The 22,680-nt window shown below is 37.7% G+C and overlaps 1 protein-coding gene across 15 annotated transcripts in view; it reads left to right on the top strand.

The window, feature by feature from the left end:
* TENM4 (teneurin transmembrane protein 4) overlaps positions 1-22,680 on the top strand; it is a 1,564,491-nt gene that overhangs the window by 804,284 nt on the left and 737,527 nt on the right. For all 15 annotated transcript variants that reach the window (XM_074535017.1, XM_074535019.1, XM_074535018.1 and 12 more), the window contains one exon: positions 20,430-20,517. The gene's annotated coding sequence lies outside the window, so the exon portion shown is untranslated. The remainder of the gene's footprint in view (positions 1-20,429; positions 20,518-22,680) is intronic.

Below are 22,680 nucleotides of genomic sequence, written 5' to 3'. Positions count from 1 at the left end.
TGAAAGTTTGTGGTAGGCATGGTGAGAAAGCAGCACAGGAGGAAAAGTGTAGGGAACTTAGAGTTCCTTGCAAGAGGAACTCAAGAGTTAAGAGCTGTGGAATTCTTTTCTTGCATTGAGTAGCAGTGTAATGATGTTAAAAAACTGTAAGTGCAGTGCAATCTTTCTTGTTTTTCTCATATGGGACATTTACTCTCTAAGTGTGGTCTGTGGGCAGACAGTCCTACCTCCCTGCTCTTGGGTGTCTCCTGGGATCTCTACACTCCTACTAAAGCCCCTGTGAAAGGCAAATAAGAAGCAAAACTATTGGCACTAGACTCAGCTTTACTACAAGGTGACCCATACCCCTGCTGGAAAAATGAGCAAGGTGCTGAAAACCAAAAGATGTTTATGAAAGATCATATCTCTGGAGGAAAAGGAGTCGTCAATAACATTCCCATTAAACACTTTCTTACTCTCTAGACACCAGTTAGTTGCATTGCAATATGGATCATATTCCTGCCAGGTTCTTATTTACTTCTATTAATGATGGCTTAGAGTGCTTTTCTTGGTCAGCCATTCAAAACACACTGACAAAGGAAGCTTGAGAAATTTCCTCCTGACCCTGCTCCAACAAACGACTCCTTTACTAACCCACACTCATGAATGTGCTTTATGTCCCTGTGAGCCATCTGTAAGGGGCACAACTAACAGGATTCCCAACTTTGCTTCAGAGGCGCAATCCCTGGCTGTAACTTGGTAATTGTTGCAGTGACTGTCTTCCCTTCCCTTCCCTTCCCTTCCCTTCCCTTCCCTTCCCTTCCCTTCCCTTCCCTTCCCTTCCCTTCCCTTCCCTTCCCTTCCCTTCCCTTCCCTTCCCTTCCCTTCCCTTCCCTTCCCTTCCCTTCCCTTCCCTTCCCTTCCCTTCCCTTCCCTTCCCTTCCCTTCCCTTCCCTTCCCTTCCCTTCCCTTCCCTTCCCTTCCCTTCCCTTCCCACTATTGTAGGCAAATTACATGGCAATAAAAGGTGCCCTTATACTGAGATCCCCAGAGTAAATATTTGAGGAAGGAGGACAGCATTTGCAGAGATACACCATAGATTAAATATAATTTCCATCCAAAAAGAAAACAAAAGGTAAAATATTTCTTTTTAATACTTCACAAATTATTAAATTAATTCTTAACATGTGTCTTTCCAAAAATTACTACATTCCTTCTAATGTTACCTTGCACTTAAATCAAGCTTTACTCAGTGAACAGGATAGATCTGCTGTTTCTTTCTGCCTGTCTGGTGTGTGAAGTCTGAAGAGATTTGTCCTGTTGCCTGAAGACAACTAAATTATATTTTTTCACGACTCCTAAAGGAAAGAAAATCTAGTGGAACAACTTCTGAGATTATAACTTCATTTCTGTGAGACATCCTGGGGGAGATATTCCTTGAGGTGTCTGAATTACACTGTCCAAGGTTCTCAGCATGCTCCACACTGCCGATGTGCCCTCACATCTCACACCTTGTCAAGCACCAGTGATGCCCAGAGAGATGAGAATTAACCCATCATATCTTAGAAATGCCATTGACAGGACTCTGACTGCACCAGCCTGCAAGCAGATATGAAGGGAAGGGTGAAAGCATGCAGCAAACTATTTGCAAAGATTCCAAGAGATATTTTTTCATGCAATATTTACTCCCCCAAATCAGACTCTTCTTCACCTTGAAATTTCTCCTTCAAATAAATCTCTATCACTTAAGAAACATCAGTTCTACAAAAAAAATCACTTTCCATTTAACATTTGTGCCAATCTTGCTTTAGCATGATTCCCAGTCATGAAACAGATACCTGCAGTGTTAGAATGCGCAAAGATATTTTGAAAAATTAAAAAACTGAAAAAGTCTGCTTTTAGTGAGACTGGACATCAAAGAGAAACACACAGCTATGTGTAGGGATGCATGCAGTGGGATCTGTTTTCTGAGAGACTGCCATAAGGATCAAGTGCCATCACTTCTGTTAAGCTAAGTCTCTATTTTAGGCTGCTACTTTTGGGATTGCAGCACTCCAGAAATCCTGTATCACAGCATTTAAAAGCAGAGACTTATACACAGACTATTTTCAAGTAGTAATAGTGGATCAATTTAGGTCTTCATTTCAGTGTTTCAAAAACATACACACTGGCAGCGCCTAAATGGCACAGCAGAATGCAGAGCTGGTAGTAGAGCAGATGCTACTATTTCTTACCCTTCAGCTATGCTTCTTTAAATTTTATTAGAACAAACTAAGCTCAGCTAAAAATACGTGTTAATATGTCTGCATTAGTTAACAGCCTGCTAGGAATTCTAATTATTGCTGAGTTTATCATGGAGTACTACAGTATGCCCTTTCTTTAAATTTCTAGAGACCACTTAGGATGCAGATTGTTAGCTGTATAAATATTTGTTGATATTTAAGATGCATAATTCATTTGTTTCCCCCAAAAAGCTGTGTAGCCTTTTTTGAAATACTGTTCAAATGATGTTATTTTATTGAAAACTATGCTGCTTAGCCAGTTAGGGTTCTTGCAAGAGATGAAGAGTTGTGAATTAGGGTAGATGAAGGAAGGTGAATAGGGTAGGAAAATAGGATTGATGAAGAATTGTGAATTTGGAGATAAAGTTCTGATAATCCCTTTAAAAATTATTCTTGGATATTCACTTAAGCATTATGACTTTATATTTTTAACCCAGCCTGTAAAAGACAAGACACAGGATTTTTAACTTATTAAGGTAAAAGTATCAGTTGCAATGATTATTCATCCAGAGATTTTTACTCTTAAGACACAGAGGAATTCCTTATATTTTCCCTTTTTCCTATGAAGGTGCTGTAGGAATTCAGGGAGTTATTATTGGTCAGGATTAGATCAGAAACAAATTAATCATTGAAATTTCCACCTACTTCACAGGTCAGGCACTCTCTTTGGTTTATGTAGTTCAACAAATTTCACAGAAAAATATGGCCATTAGCTACCGTTGCTTTATAAATAATATTTCAATTAAAAGTCATAAATAAATTATCATAACTGCAAATCACTATAAGTATCTCTTATTTAATGCTTGAAGAGTTTTTCTTTTTCTTTCAGCCTGGATTTATCATTCTGTACTCAGTTTATAAAGATTAATTCAAAATACCATGAATATGTTGATTTGAATTTTATTCAAGCCCCATCACCCCTTTGACTGCTTCCTTATTCTCCTAACCATTACATTTGTTGCTGAGCAGCAATCTCCACTTAGATCAGAGTCACTGTGCCCACGCCAGTATCAGCTGGTTTTCTCACGGGCTCTCTGTGGGTTAGCTTTCTCTCCTGTGGCTGGAAATGTGCAAGATAAAGCCTGTGAAGAGAAAAAAAAAACCCTCCACAGAACGCCCTCAAAGCTCCCCAGAATTTGCTCATGTACAGCAGTCTGTATTGTATTTCAATATCCTGTTTTGACATAAATGTTGCCTGCCAGAAACATGAATCTTTAATGTAAAAATAATAGTCTAGCTCTGACTTCTTTGCTTATTTGCTATATTATCATGTGTTCACTCTCTGATCACTGACCTCAGTAGCCCTTTCAAGCTAAAAAATTATATTTTCATGTCTTTTCCATTTTCTCTGGAAAAATATCAAATAATGACCTTTTAAAAAATACATTTTAGCATATGTGTCCTCTGCAAGCAGAAACCTTGCAAAAGAATCCAAACCAAAATAAAAAAAACATTCCCCCAAACTGGGTAGATTTCTTGTTTATTAGCTCTTGGAGACTACTGGGCTTTCTTGTCTTTTGAGTGAAGTTTCATTAACACTTTCTTGCTCCGTATTAGTAAAACATGGACCTGATGACTCCTTCTTTGAAAAACTGGAAAATTCACCGAAGACAAAAATGGGATGTGACATAAGTAGGGGTGAATTACCAAAGGGATGGGGAGAAGAAAATATATCACCAAATATTCCTCTAATGAAACTTGTCACTTCTTAATGAAAGGAGTTGAAAGAATTTCTCATTAAAAACTGTTTCCTCTATGAATGCACATGTGAACTATTATTTAGGGGCAAAATCTTCTCCTCTGAATACAACTTTTTATACTCCATGTTTAATTGCAATGTGTTCAGACTCCTTACTATGATTCACCATCCTTAGTTGTTAGTTCTCTTTATTATGCTGTTCAGTTTTAATTCCCCCCTCATTGAAATATTCATTCACTTGATCAATGGTTAGCTAATATTTTTGTCACATTGCTGAGCTCTTCCTTCTTCCCTCTTAATTTTTTCTTATTTGTTTTTTCTTTTCCTTCTAGTCATCTGCAAAGTTAAATTTTTTCTCTACTTGGTAATTTAAAGCACCAGGATATTCACAGTAGACATATGAAATTAATAAAGATACTGGTCTGGAGTATCTTACCACATTTTTACCCAAATGATAAAATAATATTGCAAAAAAAGAGAAGTAAAAGGGAGGGATTTATTTTTCCTAGCTTTAAATATTTTAATTTATGTGAAGTGAGTTTCAATGAAATAAAGGAATATGTTCTTTCCTAAATAATTACAGGTGCATTCTTTGTATAGCACTGTGTGCTGGTTTTTTACTATGTGGACATGATCACCTAATTATAAAGGCAAATGGAAGTTTACAACTTGGGAATCAAGTCTTCCCAGACAGTTCTCAATGAATAGAAATTCTACATACATATTTATGGTAAAATTTTTCACTGAGTGCTTAATTCCCTTTTATTCTTTGAGAATCTGGATATAAAATCAAGAGATGTTACATTGCATTTTCTTGCCTCTTGGCATTTTCCAGGAAAAGCAATGTAAAATTTGAGTTGACCTTGCTTTAATACAGTATAAAAGTATGTGCTTGTCAAAGAAATATGACATTGTACTAATGGTCTCTTTCTCTTAAATTGCAACCTATGTAGTATTTTGTCCTCACACAGAACAATTGTGTACTGTAGGGTGTAACATATAGAAAAACAAGAATTTAAGAAACCTAAATATTTTTCCATGTGATCTTATACACATAAATGTACAAAATTCCCAGTAAGAGCTTCTGATCTGCCTTCATAAAAGGCCAGCTGAACGATTTTAAGCTTTATTTTTTCTAATGCACTAGCAATTTCAAAGCGCAACAAGATATCAGGGCTTTGTGCATTCTGTTCTCAAAAGACTGTGTTTCCCCTGATATAGCAGTGGGCTGATATGGTAATTCCACTTCCAAAACTCAGGCTAGACCCTCTTCATGTCACATCATGGCACATGGGCACAGTCTCTCAGGTGGCTCTAGTTTCCAGGTATCTGCATTGCATTTCTCAGTTCAGTGTGTGTCACACACTGTGAAGGTCCCAGAAGTAATCCAACAGGAATACAGGACTTCTGGGGCAAAGGTAGCTATGTGACCAAGCCTGTGGTCAAGTAAATGTGATCACTTTATTTGACAGTTTCACAAAAGTTCTTTCATGCATGTCTGTGAACTGCACAGCCCAAATAATTAAGATAAATGTAATTTGAGAGAACTGATGAAGTTATTGAGCTGTCAATATCAGCCACATAACCACCTTTGCTCGAGGCGGAGCTGTGACCAACCCTAAGAAGCTCATAAAAAGAAAATGTATTTTAGCTGTTGATCAGAACTCAAAGTCTCCTGAAAATCCATATTAGTGCCTAAGTTATTAAGACTTATACCTCATCCTTTCTTCATGAAATAGATTCTTCAAAAGATTAATAGAAATATAAGGATTGGAGTCTAGAAGAAATTAACACACTGGAGAGGATAATAACGCTTCCCATCTAGCCTGGAAACAAGGACACAACTAAAGCCTCTGCAGTCAAGGGGCTGTGTACTTGTACATCTTCATACGAGTGCAGAATGGATCCTCACCTAGCAGAGACTGTGATGTGGTTTTGCGTACTGATCCTTAGCCAAGAATTATTTCCACAGTGTGGTGGTTTGACCAGGAAGGAGTGGGAATTCTGGGAAGCTGTGGTCAAACCAATGAAGGTTTTGGGTTTGAGACTGGCACCCGGTGTAGCCAGTGGGGTTTGGACACACCTCCGAGAATACACAGGGGTTAAAAGCAGGGCACTGCCCTTGGCACGCTCTCTTTGGGACATCGCGGCGAAGAGGCCAGATCTCTTCCCCCGTCCAGCCTTGCTGCTGGGCGGGGGAAGGGCAGCCATGCGGTAGGCCCGGGGCCTGGACGGAGATGGGGGTGAGAAAGTTCTCAAGGATGGAAGGGTGGAGGAGCCCCAAGAGACATCGAGACATCGGGCAGCCAGCCCCCCCCCCCCCCCAGGAGGGAGAGAGAGAGGGAGAGTCGGCGGTGATAGCAGCCGGCCCAGGAAGAGAAAGGGGGGGGGAAAAGGGTGCAGCCCGGCCGGCCGCAGCAGCAGCACGTGTGGGAGTATCATCTCGTCCCAGGACAGACAAAGACTGAAAACTTTTAACCCTTTCTTTCATGATTGGGGCCTTGCAAAAATGCTAATCCTCCTCGAAGCTGAATAAGAAGGGAGATAAGAGATGAGATGAGACAAGGACCTGGCCCGAAGAACGTGGAGATGATTGGATGGGGAGAGATGATTTGGAGTGGCTTTTTTTGGCTGGACTTTTCTTGTGGCCATGGACTCAGTTGTTCCTGTGACACAGACTGCATTTAGGGGGAGGCAGTGGCTCAAAACCAGGAGGGTTCATTCGTGAGGACCCCCCGGCCCCAGGGGGTTGGAAAAATATGGGGGGGACAGATGTCCCAAAGCAGAGACTGTGCCTTTTGGAGTGAGACAAGGCATCCTTGAAAGACAACCCTAAAAGCAGCTCTGGCCATGTCTCAGTGGTGAGAGCACTGGGCATGGAAGGAAGATGTCACAAGCGGCAAAAGGACTTTTTTTTCCGGGCGGTGCCGAAGTGACAAGGAAGCACACGAGGTTTCAGTGTGTTTCCAGGAGAAGCCTATGGAACAAGAAGGACTCCTTTCCTCTTCATGAACTGCAGTTTGAGTATACTAAAGTGTCGTGCCGGGCTGGGCAGTTGGTGTTTTAGGAGAATGTATCGGATTGGGAAAGTCAGGGAGTGGGGAGGAGGAAAGTTTTTTTTGTAAGGTTTTCAATTTCTTTTTTTCTTTTCCTGTAGTTTAAGTAATAAAGTGTTCTTTATGTTTAAGTTAGAGCCTGTTTTGCTTATTCCTGGTCACATCTCACAGCAGACACCAGGGTGAGGAATTTTCATGGGGGGCACTGGCTCTGTGCCAGGCTCAAACCATGACACACAGAATAGTGGGTTTTTTTCTGTAGGTAGCAGAGGGAACTTGCAATTGAGATTGCTTTCCTGCTCCTCCACCACTACCCCCTTTATTGCCTGGCAATCCTAATGAAATTTTCGACTTAGAAATCCAGCCTTAATATATTTTTTGTATGGCATGTTTACACATAGCACCTTTTTCTTAAGGTGCAGCTGGTATTAGAAAGCAAAATATTTTTTAGTAAACAAGGAAAGGAAAGAAAAGCACCATAGATTATACCATCCCACAGACCAGTGGTGTCCCTGCTTAAGTCTTAAGTAGACTTCTAATCTCGCACTGAATATTGCAGAAACTGAGATTTAGAAAAGATAGGCAGCATGGAAAAACTCAAAAAAAAAAAAAAAGAGTAGAATTCCTGCTGTAGAAAAAATACCATTGATCAGCAAAATCAAACAAAATTAATAGTCATTTGAAAGTTTAACAGGAGACCAGATTAATCAGAGTGGACATCCAAGTAAAATCTTATTAGTGAGATAAGCAGAATTCTGTTATCAAGAGATTAAAGACAAGAATTGAGCTGTATTTATTGCCCAAAAGAATATCCAGAAATAACAGCAAGAGCAGAAGAAGATTTTGTGAGAGAACAAAATTACAACATTTTTTAGGCTTTAAATACTGAAATATTTTTTCATAGATTAGTTTAAACCAGAAGAGGTCACTGAAGCCAATTTTGTCCAATCTGCTCCTCAAAGCAAGGCCAACCTAAACCAGATTTCTTGGAATCTTTTCCAAGTTGGATTTTTAATTAAGAGATAGAGATCGCACAATCTCTCTCTAGAGGTGGCACAACCTCTTTGTGCCACCTTATCCAATGTTTTGTTACCTTTCATCACATGTAATCAGAATTTCCCATCCTGCAGCTCCACCTTTGCCATTTTTTGTTCTGTATTTCTGTGTCCATTTTCATCCACATTATACTGTCTGACTAGACTCTTGTAAACAACAGCAAGTTCTCCTTTTACCTTTCTGTTCCCCAGACTGAGGAAATCCATTTCTTACAGTCTGTCACAACCAGATCCCAGAGTGTGTTATAGCACAGAATCATTCCTTCTCCATTCCAGGACTGCATACTTCCTCTCTGGTGAAGTTCCTTCAAATCCATATCTCCAACCTTTTGAGTATCCTCTTAATGGCTGACCTTGTCAGCTTATTGAGTGCTCCCCACACTGATCTAGTTTCACCCAAAATCTTGCTGAGCTGTCTGTCCCACTGCCTAGACCATTAGCACTGACTTTAAGCAGAATTATCTTTAGGAGTGATTCCTGACTGACACAACTGGCAATCAGCAGTCTTTCAGACTTCTTTTGGACTTCATTGTGTTGATCACAACTCCATGACCCAGCAATACCCACTCGTGTGAGGTTTGTGTATCCTTCTGTTGCATCTGGTGCTGGCCAGTTCTACAGTTGTCTCCAAACATGAGACAAGTGACCCGATATGACCTTCTAAGAAATATTTCTCTGTGGGTCTTTAGCTTTAGTGAGCTATTCAGTAGACTTTATAAACAAATGGTTCCCAATCATGGAATGTGCAGAACTATTAAAACGAGTCAAATAAAATGCTGGAGTAAGAAAAATTCCAGTCTCCTTTGTTTATTTCAGTTGGTGTTTAGATTTGGTTTCTTCTTGCAGACTTCTCTGAAACCTATTTTCACCAGGAGGATTCAGTTTATGAGGGTCTTTTTTCTTTTCTTTTTATTCAGAATACTGCAACCAGTCCCTGATAATTATTACATTAGTGTGATTTGCTGTTCTGTCCTTGCTTGCTATTGTACTACTGTGCAGTTAGATCCTGACAAATCAAAGACCGGAGTGTGAGTATAGCAAATCAGATTTAGAAAGTGTTTACTTCAGGGAAACTTGTACAGTTAGCATAGCATATTACATTCTAAGCAATGATTCACTCATTGTTCTCAACAAGACAAAAGATGAAACTAAAAGCAGTATTTTGATACACTACCATAAAAATACAAACCCTCCAAAGAAAAATTAATGGACTTCATTGTTTCATATAAGAAATAAAATACTGATTGGCCATTTCATGACTTTGTCTAGTAGTATAACAGCAGCGAGTGGAACATCAGCTCAAGTATTGTAATGTCATGATGGAGCAGATACTTCTTCCCATGGTATCTGCTGCACAATCACATCAGGTGGGATTTTTGGTATTTGGGGGTTGGTTGTGGGGTTTTTTTGCCTTTTTATTTTTCTAAGTAAGCAGATTGCTAGTATTGAAGTGAATTCAAACTTTCTCAGCATCTTTGGCATGAATTATTTTCCTGCCATAGAAGTTTTGCTTCAGTTTCATTTGGTAATATTTGTTGTTGTTTTTTTTATTAGCATGCCTAGGATAGTGGGAGTAGAGATTATAAAAAGTCTTAGCTGGAGTGTCAAATAAGGAAGATTCTACATTGAGAACAGCTTTTCCAAGCTGCAGGCCAGATGGTAGCTTTGGGACTCAAAAGCTGAAAGTAGCTGGAGTTATGTCAAGAGAAATAGTTAAAAAAATAGGAGAAAAAGGAAGCAAAGAGATTGTCAAGTCAAATCAACATAAGTAACTATTTGTGCTACCCTTTTATGCATGATTTTATAGATCTATTACTCACATAATAACCTAGCAAACAAATCTAAAGGAAGGAGGAACAAGGCAAAAATACAGAATATCTGAATAACCCTATACAAATATAATTCATTCTATTCACCTGTGGGATATTGTCAACCCAAGATGTCCTAATACAACTTTTGAATTAGAGATTGACTCTGCTACTTGTCCAAACCTATGGACACTACATGGACACCCAAATGCCAAGACAGCGCCATGCATTGAGAAGCCAGTGTCTTCTACCTGTGCACCTGGAAACCTCACACCCTGATGTGACTGTACCAATCTGTAGCCTAGATTATACCACCTCCCCTCTGGAACCAAGGCAAGCGCTGCTGTAGTTCTAGCTTCACATTTCAGAGCCATCTTAAAACATACTGAAGGATAGTAAAGTGCAAAACTAAAAATACCTTCCAGATTATGGAAGTTTTCTTTTTTTTCAGACCTGACATTTTCAACCCCCCCATAAAAGGTGACAAGGACTGCTCAAAATAAAGTTCCTTGCTCATATGTGCAATTTTAATAGTGGGGCAATACCTTTCTTCCCTTCAGCAGCAGTTAAAAGGAGTTAAAACATGACTGCTGTTACTGTGCTGTGCTATCACAAAGGAAAAAGATACATTAATCACATCATTTTTTTACTGAAAGTGGCAAAAAATACTGATATATACATATAGATACACACACACACACAAGAATTTTGCAGTCCAAGTCAAATTTATCCTAATCAGGTGTATAGCAAACACTGAGTATCAGGCATTGCAAGCAAGGGGTAACTGAGTACCATTCAAAGAGGAATATGCTGTTGTTGCCATGAATCGATCTCAAAGTTAGTGACAATTATTTTTCATTCTTATAGCATATTCTTGCTGGAGGAAACATTCCAGAATAATAAGTTCTATAACAATTTATGTATTGAGAGAGAAGTGGAGTCTATAGGGCTTATTGAAGTTAACTGTAGCTCTTAGCTATTTGTTTAACACTGAGTTTCTGCCTAAGTGTGTGAGATAAAACAGGTTTACATAGCTAAGTTTTATATATAAAGATTTGCTTTGGATTACAAGAGAGGATAATTTACAGATTAGAGAGGCTGGATTTTTTTCTTATATAGATGTGTAAAACCTTCCATATTTAGACAATGTGTTTCCTACATATAAAACTAGAAGGGGAAATCCCCTTATTGATGGAAGATTGAGGATAACTAGCTGGAAGGGAGTAACAGAATGGATTTTATGAGTAAGATTTTTAAATCTTTTTGAGAGAGCCTAACTGCTTCCATTCTCAAAAGACAAAAGCTGTAGCATTTTAAAACATTTGGAAAACAGTTAGGCTTGGAAGGCAGAAAGAGGGGAAGAATTTCACAGAATTTAAAACCATATCTCTCTTTTCTGCAACTTACTGCTGGCTGAGAAATTCCCAGCATGCACTGACAAGGAGTGTTTAAAGAAAAAACTACCATTCTTGAATATTGGGTTTATGATGTGCTGGAGAGGTTGTGGAAGCCTTTAGAGAACATACTGGTATATTTGCTACCTAATAACTTCAACAAGCAATTAATGCCCTTTGAGGAGATATAGTAAAATTCTCAATCAATTTATCTTATAATGGAGTTTAGGAGGTGGTTTCATCATGGTCTACAAGCACTTAAGTGAGGAAAGCCATCTGATTATAATGACTTTTTAATTCACTGGAAAGTCATAATGAGTTGAAGTGAGTAGAAGCTGATGCTAGATAAACCCAGGCTAGAACCGAGGTACATATACTGAGTAAAGCTACTTAGGCACTGAAAAAGCCTTCTTGGATGCATGATGGATTCCTCACCACCTGAAGTCTAAAAGTTGAGGTTAGATGTCCTTTACTGGAGTTTGTGATAGTTCAAGCAGAAGCCATAATCTTGATACGCGTGAAGTTCTTTGTTATGTGCTTTTCCAGAAATCAGACAGGTATTTTCCTGATCTGTTCTGACCTTAAATCCACACAGACTAGGCAAATGTTGAATAATTTTTTTTAATGTTATTCGGAAACTGCACAGATGTTTGCACATAATGGGATTGAAACAACAGTTTGTTATAAGTGCACCGGTGTAAGACAAAAGGTACCAGACAAAAGAGGGGACACATCTCCACCACCCTGAGCTTGCTTTCCAAAACAGGTTTCTTGATTGTTATCCAGAACACTAGAATGAAGTCTGTTCTTGTAATGACTGTCCAAGCTAGAACAGAGATATATGAATCTTCACAATGCAGATGATGAAAGATAGCAATAATCAACATTTATTTTCCACCCTCAATTTTTTTATAGCTGAATTTGGTCCTGGACACTGGTGCAACACCTTAGATTATCATGTTTCCTTTTTCCAAATGAGGCAAAAAATGTTGTGATTGAAAACTTTTGATTTGAAGCAGAAAGTAGTGATTGAGGTTCTTGTTACAAAGCCAGGATCAGTAATCAGTTTTTTTTCTTTTTGTTTTCCTAATCTAGTCAAATGTAAAAAATAAAAATTAAAATACTCGGGAGGTTAGAGTTGGAAATGCTGGAAGAATATTCAGTCTCAAACTAAAGACTGCATCAATGGCATTAGAAATCAGAAGATTTCCTTGTTTTTTATTTGCAGTGTTTGGGTGAAAGAGTAAAAGAGATGTTAGGTCTTTTCTTCCTGCAGGAATATCCACCAGAATCCGATCTAACCTTTCTGTTTAAGGATACAGTGTAACATTTTGTTTGTTTTAGCTCAATAGATACATTAAAATTCTGCCCATTTAATTTTCTCACACCTGATTTCTCTCAGAAAGTAGAGAGAGTTTAGATACTTGTCAGCACATAATAAAAAAAGCAATCTTTAGGCTCATTCTGTTGATAAAAGAACTGATACACCTAACTCAGTTTTTACACATGCTATATAAAATTTTAAAGGACTTTGCTTTTCTTAGCAATTGAATGCTAATTAAGGGTATTGATTCCATTTAATGAGTTGCAAACACTTTTTAAAAGGTCAGACTTGAAGTGGGTTATGTGGAAATGTATAGAACTTTAAATATTTTTATTTCATTGCTATTTAAGTATGCACCTGAAGAACATTTGATGAAATGTTAGAGAGCAATGAATAACACTAATGTTTTCCAGCTACGTAAATGAGTTGGATTAGAGCTGACAAGAGTTCTCTGTTATTTGGCCACCATCTCACATTGTATATCCTCAACTTTTCAATTTATGCTAAAAGGGGTTGAGCTGGAGAACCTGGACTCATTTAGCATTTCTCCTTCTCCAGCAGTAGCTGCAAGCAGACTGCAGGAAAAAAGGATGAATTGAACATGCAAATTTGATGCTTGCATCTAATATTTTTCCATCCTCTAACCATCTTCAGGTGAGAGAATTTCCTGAATCTCAGTAGTTTAGCTGCTGCCCAGTAAATCACAAAAGCTTTTCCAAATGCTTCTTTAAAGACCATTTTCCTTATTTCTTAAGGTATGTACAAAAGCAACAATGTCTTGTGTAGGTTTGGATGCAAAACAGCATTTCCTGTCAACAAATATAATTGTGAACAGTCTAAATGCAAAACTGTATGCATAAGGAGTAAAAAGATCTCACTTATATTTAAAAAGGTTGAAACACCATGGTTATAAAAAACATGGAGAGGAAAATCTCCTCACTGGGAGTTAAAAAGATATCAAAGTTCTGACTGAAAATGTTTATTAGAAATTTTTACATATATCTCCTACTGAAAAGTGGAGAGATATATGTAAGTGGAGAGTTACATATCTGGCCCATTATGAGACCTTTCAAAAAAACCCCATAAAAGATCATGTCCCCTAAGTGTCTATTCATCAGAATCATTATTAAATATGACAAGAAATATGTATTTAATTTAATTAGCTAAATATTTTTATCAAGAACTCAGTTGCAGTGAACTCTAGCTCCTTGCTTTTCTCAAATATTGTGAGAAAGTTCAACTTGAGTGACACAGTTCTGTACATTCAGCATGACAGCTGATACTGGGAAATGCCCCATGCTCATTCTGGGGGAGTTTGGACAGAGCAGAGAAAGGATTTTCATATCTGATTTTAAACATCCACTATCTGAGGTAGTTAAGCAGACTCCAGTTAAAATCAAAGATGAAAAACAAGGGGTTTTAGGATGGAAAAACATGTCATCTTGAAGAAGAAGTCTAAAAGAGACAGATGTCTCATAATGTAGCAGTGCTGCTCACTCTTCCTGACTGGAAAGGCAGCCTAGGGTGACTGACTCAGATGCAGATGTCCAACTTAGGTGTGATGAATCTCTCTCTAGGGTTTCTCCTGTCCCTCCTTGTTAACTGTAGAAATAATCCTTCTTCAGATTGAAAACTTTGGAAATAAGTCTTGTAGGAAGCCAAATATCTTTATGGCTTTAAAGCATTATAAAACTTTTGTCATTTTAAGCATTTGTGAGCAGTGACTAAAGAACATTTGAGCTGGAAGCCAGCACTGCTGTGTACTTTTGCACTGTTGTCCTACTCAAGTATCCTGAGCTCTTTCTCTTGCCTTCAATATGATCTCATTGTGTAGTAACAGTCTTTTCTTCTTTTCTCATTTTCAATGCTTGGGTTGTTAAAAAACTAAAATATGCCCAGAGACAGATGTAAAATTGCTGAGCTTTTCTCAAATCACTTCAGTCCAGTTTCCACTGTGTTCATCCTTCTACTGATATTTCAAATACTTAAAATATCCATGTTGCCATTTCTTTCAAGTTAAAAACTTGATTTTGATACAAATATAAACTCCAGGTCTATCTACAAAAATATAATACAGAAAGTAACAACAAAAATCTTAATATGAACTGTATAACTTTGGATTTCATTTTGTAAATATGTAGCACCTAAGAAGCTTACCTTTGTTTTCTTTGCACCATGACTGACAGAGTTCTAACTATTGTAAACCAGAAACTAGCTGCCACTAAAGAAATTTTATGAATGAATTGGTGTTAGCTGACACTAGCAGTGCAAGTTAGCAATACATAAATGAATCATTACAGTGACCAGATACATCACCATATACAGTTTGTCAGTCTCTCTTTTTCCACAAAATCTATACAGCATTCACAAGAATATCTGAGCTGCTGACAAGGAGCTCAAGACATTCTGTTTAAATCACAGATGAATTCTGGAAAGGAATACATGACTCATCACATTACTAGATAACAGAAATTAAGCTGCCTTAACAGTGCTGGCTTCAAGAGCATTTTACCATGTTCTATGAAACTTCAAGTAGAAAATTGATTTTTGCATAAAAAACCAAAAACAACAGTGAGGGGGTTGCAGGGGTACAAGTGTGTTGTTCTTCGTCTTTCCAAAGATCACACTTCTTTGGATATTCCTGTGGAATGCAAGTAGGTGGTTATTCTGTAGAGTTGTCCAGTCCCCCTTTTTTTTCTGTAGCTTTCATCAGAACTTATCTTCCATGTAGAGTTAACTCAAGGAGCATCGTCTTTAACCTGGGCTTTGATCACACATAGAGATCTCTAAAATCGGACTACCTAGACAAGTAGGTGGAACATGGTTTGGCATTTCAGTGTAGGGGTGCTGAAAAAGGTGATGCAGTGATGGTTCAAGTGCTGAGTGCTGCTTTACACAGCTACCCTGCTGGTAAAGTGGTATTTTGCAAAATAATTGTAACTTGATAGGAATGTATGCTACTCTGAAAAATCAGTGAGGATGCCAGCAAGAGACTAATTTTATGTTGTCTGTATGTTTGAAGCAGGTGTTTATTTGCAAGAGAATTGACTGACAATTACTCATAAAAAAGATCCTCTTTGGAGAACAGTTAGAAAAGCTAGCAAAAGTTAGTCTTCTAATCTGGATCACACTCTGGAGGATCCTTTCCCTGAACTGACTATAAGGGAAGCCTGGGGAAATTATTTTTAAGTTGTCTATGATTTGAGTTAGCCTTTGTGAATATCCCACTGTGAGATATACCAAAGTAATATGTGTAAATGCTTACTATAGTCTTTAAACTGACTGCTCCTTCACATCACACTTAAAGTAACACTTTGGCAAAATGGATGTAAATATAAATTAGTTTTGAAGTACAGGGAGTTCTAACATTCCCTTTGTCAGCCACAAAATCTGAAGAGGAATCAAAGTGTGGGTGACCTGCCTCCCTGAGGTAACTTGAATGGCAATAGATGGTTGTAAGGAAAAAGGGAATTCAAGGCCAGATTTTCATTTCATGGCATTAAATCTTTCATGCCGTGCTCCTTGTCTATCTTCCTTTTATCCATCTCCTGTGTGTGTGATTTAAGAGCAAGATGAATTGGACAAATTAGGGGCCTGAGAAGGTGCAGTAGAATCCTATGTGTGTATATATATATAAAAATACTCATTTTTTACATTTATATACAAACTCCCTCAACAAGGGAGTGTTCTGGCATTCCAGAGATATTGCAGGGTGCATCCCAGCCATTTACATGGTGGTGTGCAATCTGATGCAAGACCTCTGAGGTGTGTCCTTTAGGTATTGACATGCTCTTTGGAATCTAAGGTGAGATGCTTCACCCTATTATGTAAGTGGCAGAGGCCACTTGTTATGCGTCTGGTAGAGGCCAGTACTCCGTGGCAACTGAGCTGCCTTTTAGGCTCTCTGAAGTCATATGTTTTTGACTTTCTAATTTAAGAAAAATCTCCATAGAATTCACATTTCCTGACTCTAAATTGACCTCCACTCTAAATCATGTTTCCAAGCTGCCACATGTCCTAGCAAACCATAGAATCATATAGAATTATAGAATGGTTCGGTTGAAAGGGACCTTGAAGGTCATCTAGTTCCAGCCTCTCAGCTGTGCTTCTTTTTACAATGATACCACAATGAGATATATCTTCCTTTGTAGTCCTGCCCCACCTTCTATTCTTGCACACATGTCAAAACATCTTCAGTTCTGCAGTGTAAATCTTGAGAATTCAGTGCAAAATAGTCAATAAACAAGTTCCATAAAACAAATATTTAAGTTTCTTATGGCTATATTGCTGCAACTATTGAAATTCATAGTAAAATATGATTTTATTGCTTAGTTATGACTCAAAAATCACTTTTGCCCCATCAGATTCCAGTTGGCTACATTAGTTTTTACTTTAGGCTGTTGGTACAAATAACCACTTTCTTTGAAGGTCAGAGGTACTATTTTAGGAGGGTGAATTTGTATTCTTTGTGAGTGATTGTCATAGATAATGGAAAATGGCAACTGGTTTTGTTCTCAGTGAGATATGTCTGTAAGTAATTATTAAGAAAGACTAGAACTTTCTATGGCTGATTGTCTCTTCTTTTAAAACTATAAATAAAAACCGAGAGCAATTAGGGCTAAAGGACAATCTGGATGTAATTTGTGTTCAATGCCTAGCACAGCAGGACTCTAATTCAAATGGTGTTATATGCCATGATACGATATTTCCACAGTTCTGTGAATCCCAGATTTGAGCCTGAAAAAGCTCAAACACTATAAAAAGTTATTTCTAACAAAGTGGATTTCTGAAAATGTTGGAATTACATGAATCTATTCTTTTGCGATATCTGGCACAGGTCCCCACATGCAAGGCTTTCCTAAAGCTCTGGCAAACACATTTTTGACATATCTTCATCCAAAGAAAAATCCTATCTACAATAACGCTGGCCCAACTATAAAATATATCATAAATACAAGGTCTAAGGGACAAAACTAATGTATTTAGAAGCTGATTCTTTTGAAAAAAAAAGCTTTTAGAATGGTAAGAAAAGTAAAATGTAAAGTGGTAGAACACCCTTCAGCAATAGTGGAAACACTAACAAGGACTATTTATCATAAATAAAAGACATTCAAAATGGCCTGGCAAAGCACAATAGCCCCTAGTAGTGCAGAGACTGGGCTACCCAATTCATATTGGAGACAAATGGTATCTTATAAAGCTCATGGCATGTTAAATGCTCAGTTCTGAGCTGCAACATGCCTGAAGTTTTTTAATTAGAAATACAGCTGTGTCAATTAGATGCAGCATGTAGTACTTACACTTTCTAGTAGTACAACTGGGGAAAAATACCTGCAAAAAATAAGATTGTCTGTGTGAAAATCAAACCAGCTTATAACTTATGTTCATGTGTGGCCTGCAATTTATCTTCAGCTTAAAAGGCAGAAGAAAAAAAAAGCAAAACAACCCAAAACCTTTCAGATATTCTTTCATGCTTAACTACTCTGCAATCACTTTCTTTATTCACTCAGCATTCAGATTGCTTAATACTCTTCATAGCTTGTTTAGGTAATCTTTATATAATCATATAAAGCAAACAATAACATTTCAAGGTTGGTTGGTCTGTTATTTTAGTCCAGTAGTGAAACTGTGCATTTAGATCTTTCTTCATACTCTCACATTCTCACCAGAAAGATAAAATACTTTTGATAAGTCATTTGGGATTGCCAAAACCTGTGTTTGGTGTGACTAATTTCTGCAAGCACAGAAGCAGGTCAGTGAGCTCAGCTGCCTCAGAAAGCTTCAGGTGTTCCAACACAGGATGAGGTCTATCCCTAATGTCCCATTTTTTCCCCATCATCCAGTTATTGCCCTGACTTCTGCTCCTCAGCTCCACCATGTGTGTGCTCCATAATGCTGTGTTACAGTCTGGGATGGCTGCAACACCATGGGGCAGCTGCAGCCATCATCATAAAATACCCCCCAAAAAACCAAACAAAACAAACAATCTAAAAAAAATTACTCTACTTAGGAGTTTTCTTGATGAGTAGCACAGATATGTTAGACATGTCATTCTGCCTATCCAGAGAAGGGCAAGAGAGCTGCTGAAGGGTCTGGAGCACAAGAATTATGAGGAGAGGCTGAGGGAGCTGGGGGCATTTAGTCGGGAGAAAAGGAGGCTCAGGGGCCTTCTCACTCTCTACAAGTACCTGAAAGTAGGTTGCAGCAAGGTGGGGGTTGATCACCCAAGTAACAAGCAGTAAGACAGGAGGAAGTCGTCACAGGTTGTGCCAGGGAAGGTTTAAATTGGATATTAAGAAAATTTCTTCTTTAAAAGGGTTTATATATCCTTGGCCAGATTTCTGCTTTCTTCAGATCTGCTAACCGAATACTCTGACAGCTGCAGTGTCTCTCCAATTTTATTCCAGAAAGGAATAGAGGGAAAAAATCCACATACCTCCCTTCCTAACTACTGACTGGATGGAGATGCTGCTCAGATCTGCCAATGGTGATGATCTGAGGCAGGGCTGGTATGCTGTCTCTAATTTATTTTGGCCATCTGCTTTTCCTCCTTCTAATTGGTGCATGTTAAGTGAGAAAATATTCTTAAAGAGCATTTAAGATGAGGATGCTCCTGGACTCACTAAAAACAGATTGAAACATAATATTTGTTTCTTATTGGGCAGATTGGTCTGTATCTCAGCAACCATTTCATATTTGGCAAGACTATTCCTTTTACATAAAGTGATTACATGTACTAAGGTTGTTATTGGTATGAAGGATGCATTAGTAAAAGTGAGAAAAGATCGTTTTTAGCAGGTTCTGCACACTTGTAAAATATTTATGTTGTAGCCTGCATATACTGCAGTTTCTTTGTAAACATTGAGCTTTATGTGTCTTAGTAATACTCAGGAGATGAAAAGTGTATTCAAATAGGGGCCCTGAACAGGGATTTGTGCACTCTGATCCTTCACTATGAAACAACAGCTTTAAGGTTTGTCCATTGACTTCTCTCATTATCTCAGGGGAGGTCTTGGGAAAGATGCATGAAGATTAATCTGCAGTATTTCTGACCCTAACACCATGGGTTTGCTCACGGGGAATTAATTTTATTAAAGCCTAAACTCTACTCTAAGAAAATTTCCCAACCCTGAAGAAGCCTGCCTTCTGAGCCACTGCCACTTTGCAGATTGCAGGAGTGGGAGACAGCAAAACATTGTCAAAATAAAAATAGACTATGTGATTCTTGTTTCCCCTGCACTTTCTGGGTGGGATTCATGTTTTCTGTGTTAACAAGCTGGCAGTGCAGGCTGAACTGACCATCTAAACAAATTGTGTGAAGAGAGGAACATAAACACAGGTGACTTGGTTTGCTCTCAGAGGTACTTCTCTTTCTCTACCAGCTTCAGGCAAGAATCTAGTAACTACCTTAGACTAAGCTTCAAGGAGGTAAAGCAGAGCAACACAAATTATACTTTCAAACAGTTTTTTCTCTAGCAAGACTGACATTGGATTTTCAAGTAGCAACAGAAAAACCTCTTCATTCAAGTAGATCAACACAATTTAGTTTTTATTCATTTTTTTATCATTAATAAGATTTTTATAATATAAATTAATAAGCATTTTTATTAATTTAATGATAAAGACATGCCAGTATTTTGCTATATTGTTTTCAAATGTCATTTTTCCCAATAGTAATCTTAGTTAAAATGCCTTGTAATAATAGCTACACTCTTCTAGTAGATACGATATGATATTTCAATAGTATACAGTATTTCTCACTGACAATGTACTTGCATTTCTTATTTACAATATTCCTCAAACAGTTATGGTTTGTCTTTATCATTTTACAGGACGCTGGTAATAATATATGGATTCTGTTGGAGATAGAGTATCATACAAGTATTGGATGAAATATTTACCTGGCAAACAGACTTGCTGGTAAGAGATTGTATTTTTTCTTCTCTTTTGCCACATTTCCGGTCCAACAATGTGAAGGAAGGTTTATAATCATGTTCAATTGGATTTTCACTAATAAAAAAAAAATGGAAGAAAACAAATTAAATTGTATATTTTAAATATTTGCAGTTCCCTTTCCCAAATAGCTTCAGTACTACTAGATCCTATTTCCTCCCTTCCTTATGAAAACATTTTCAGTTTCCACTTTGTGCTGTTGTGTATCATGAGGCATTGTAGGTTTTTTTAATCTACAGGTACTCCCTCATCAGAAATGTCAAAAGTTCATTTCACAGGCTACTGCAAGAGTCATAAAACTTTTTACTGTTTTTTAATCCTTTTTTTCACTTTTTTTGTTATTTGGACTGGTCTTGTTTTATTTACTGTAGACATTGTGCTTTTGGTTAAGTTTTGATGCTAAAGAGTGTTTGTGGGGCTAGAAACATCAGTGCAGCTTTTATTTGTAGCTAATTAATATACATCAGGTGCTAAAGAAAATCACACATTTAAAAGATTAGGTCACTGGCCAAAATCGCTTAAGCTATAGTCCTATTGGTACCTCTGGTTTATTGTATGATGTTGAGTGAGTAATTTCTGAAGAGCAGAAACCGTGCATCTGTGAGGAGATACAGTAATGCATGTACAGTAGTGTATGAACTGAGCTATTCTTCTTTACATAATTGGAGAGATCACCAGGTAGCTCTTAAGAGTGACTAAACAGTCACTTATCTTCACTACGCCTGATAAAACCTATTACTTCTTAAAATATTTTAAAAAATTAATACTATAAAATGTAATTTTTTGTTTTAAATGGAGTTGCTTTAACTCTTGCATTTTCAATATTGTTTGCAATGCTGATTGCTACTTCCATCCATTGGGTGTAAGATCTGCACTTGAAATGCTGTTAGTGCTGGGATTTTGTATCAAAAATGTGGAAAAGAGACCAAAGGTGATACCACCATGTTTGGATTGCTAGGTTGCTGCATAAAGATACATGTTCTAGAGACTTATGAAATACAAAGGACATTTTATTTGTTGTTAGCCACAGTGACTGAAATACTTGACACTTTGAAATGTCTTGAGTTGGTCTCCCCTGTTAAGTCTTTATTGGGAAGAAAGAAAATATGTGGGAAAAATATTAGTGTTGTATTTTCACACATTACCTGGATATGTACCAGGAGGAGGGCATCAAAATATGTCCTTGGCAGAAGGGGGATTATTTCTACAGATAATGTTCAAAACTCATCTGGATGATTTCCAAAGCAAGCTCATCCAGTTAGACTTGCTTTTGCAGTAAGGGTGAACTAGGCATCCAGAAGTGCCTTCCAACCTAACTTATTCTAACATTCTGGGCCTTTGTGTAGTTGGGTGAGATGTGTGATGATCAGAAAACTATTTTATGATATACACACACCAAGGTACTTTACTTAATCTTCAAGACAAATTTCATGATTTAATATTCAATGGACGGGAGAGAGAGCAACGGGACTCTAAAGATGCTGAGGGAAGTTGGGGAACCAGAAAAGGGGAAGTGGGATTTCTTTAGTAAGGTTAGGGTCCAGCTGTGGGAGATAATTAGGTACTTAATACCATAGATGCGCACATAATTTTTCCTGTGGTTTTAAGATTTTATTTTAAATGCTTTTGTTTTAAAGTATGATTTGCTCTCAGAAGTCTGTATGATCACTGAATGCTTTGATTGCTGGAGGGCACAGATTTCTACATGCTGAGCAAAACTTAAGCTCACTTGGGGAATCAGGACTGATTTTACAGAGGGAACTCTGTCCAGTCTCCCTAGCAGAGGGCCATGAAACACCACAGGGGAATATGACTGAAGAATACTATGTTTCTGTAAAAAGCAAAAATGTCATTTTGCAGTGTGGATAAAAGTATAGCCTGCAAAATGCAAAATTAACCACCTGCTATGCTCTGTGTGGTATTGATACAACCTCAGGAATATCCATGATGGGACACTTAAAAAAAAGCTATGGACTAGCTGGACATAGACCTCTGAGGATAAACAAGGATGAATATGCAAGGTTCATGAGCAAGAATGAAAAGAAAGGTGGAATTGCTTGAGCTGATTTACAGTGATGAGCTTAAAATAAGTGATAGGCTTTTCAAAAAAGAAATAAATGCTTTATTCCC

Source organism: Zonotrichia albicollis, chromosome 2, assembly GCF_047830755.1.
Source record: "Zonotrichia albicollis isolate bZonAlb1 chromosome 2, bZonAlb1.hap1, whole genome shotgun sequence".
Lineage (NCBI taxonomy): Eukaryota > Metazoa > Chordata > Aves > Passeriformes > Passerellidae > Zonotrichia > Zonotrichia albicollis.
The sequence above is the reverse complement of the archived record's forward strand: the minus strand, read 5'-3'. Positions and strand labels throughout refer to the sequence as shown.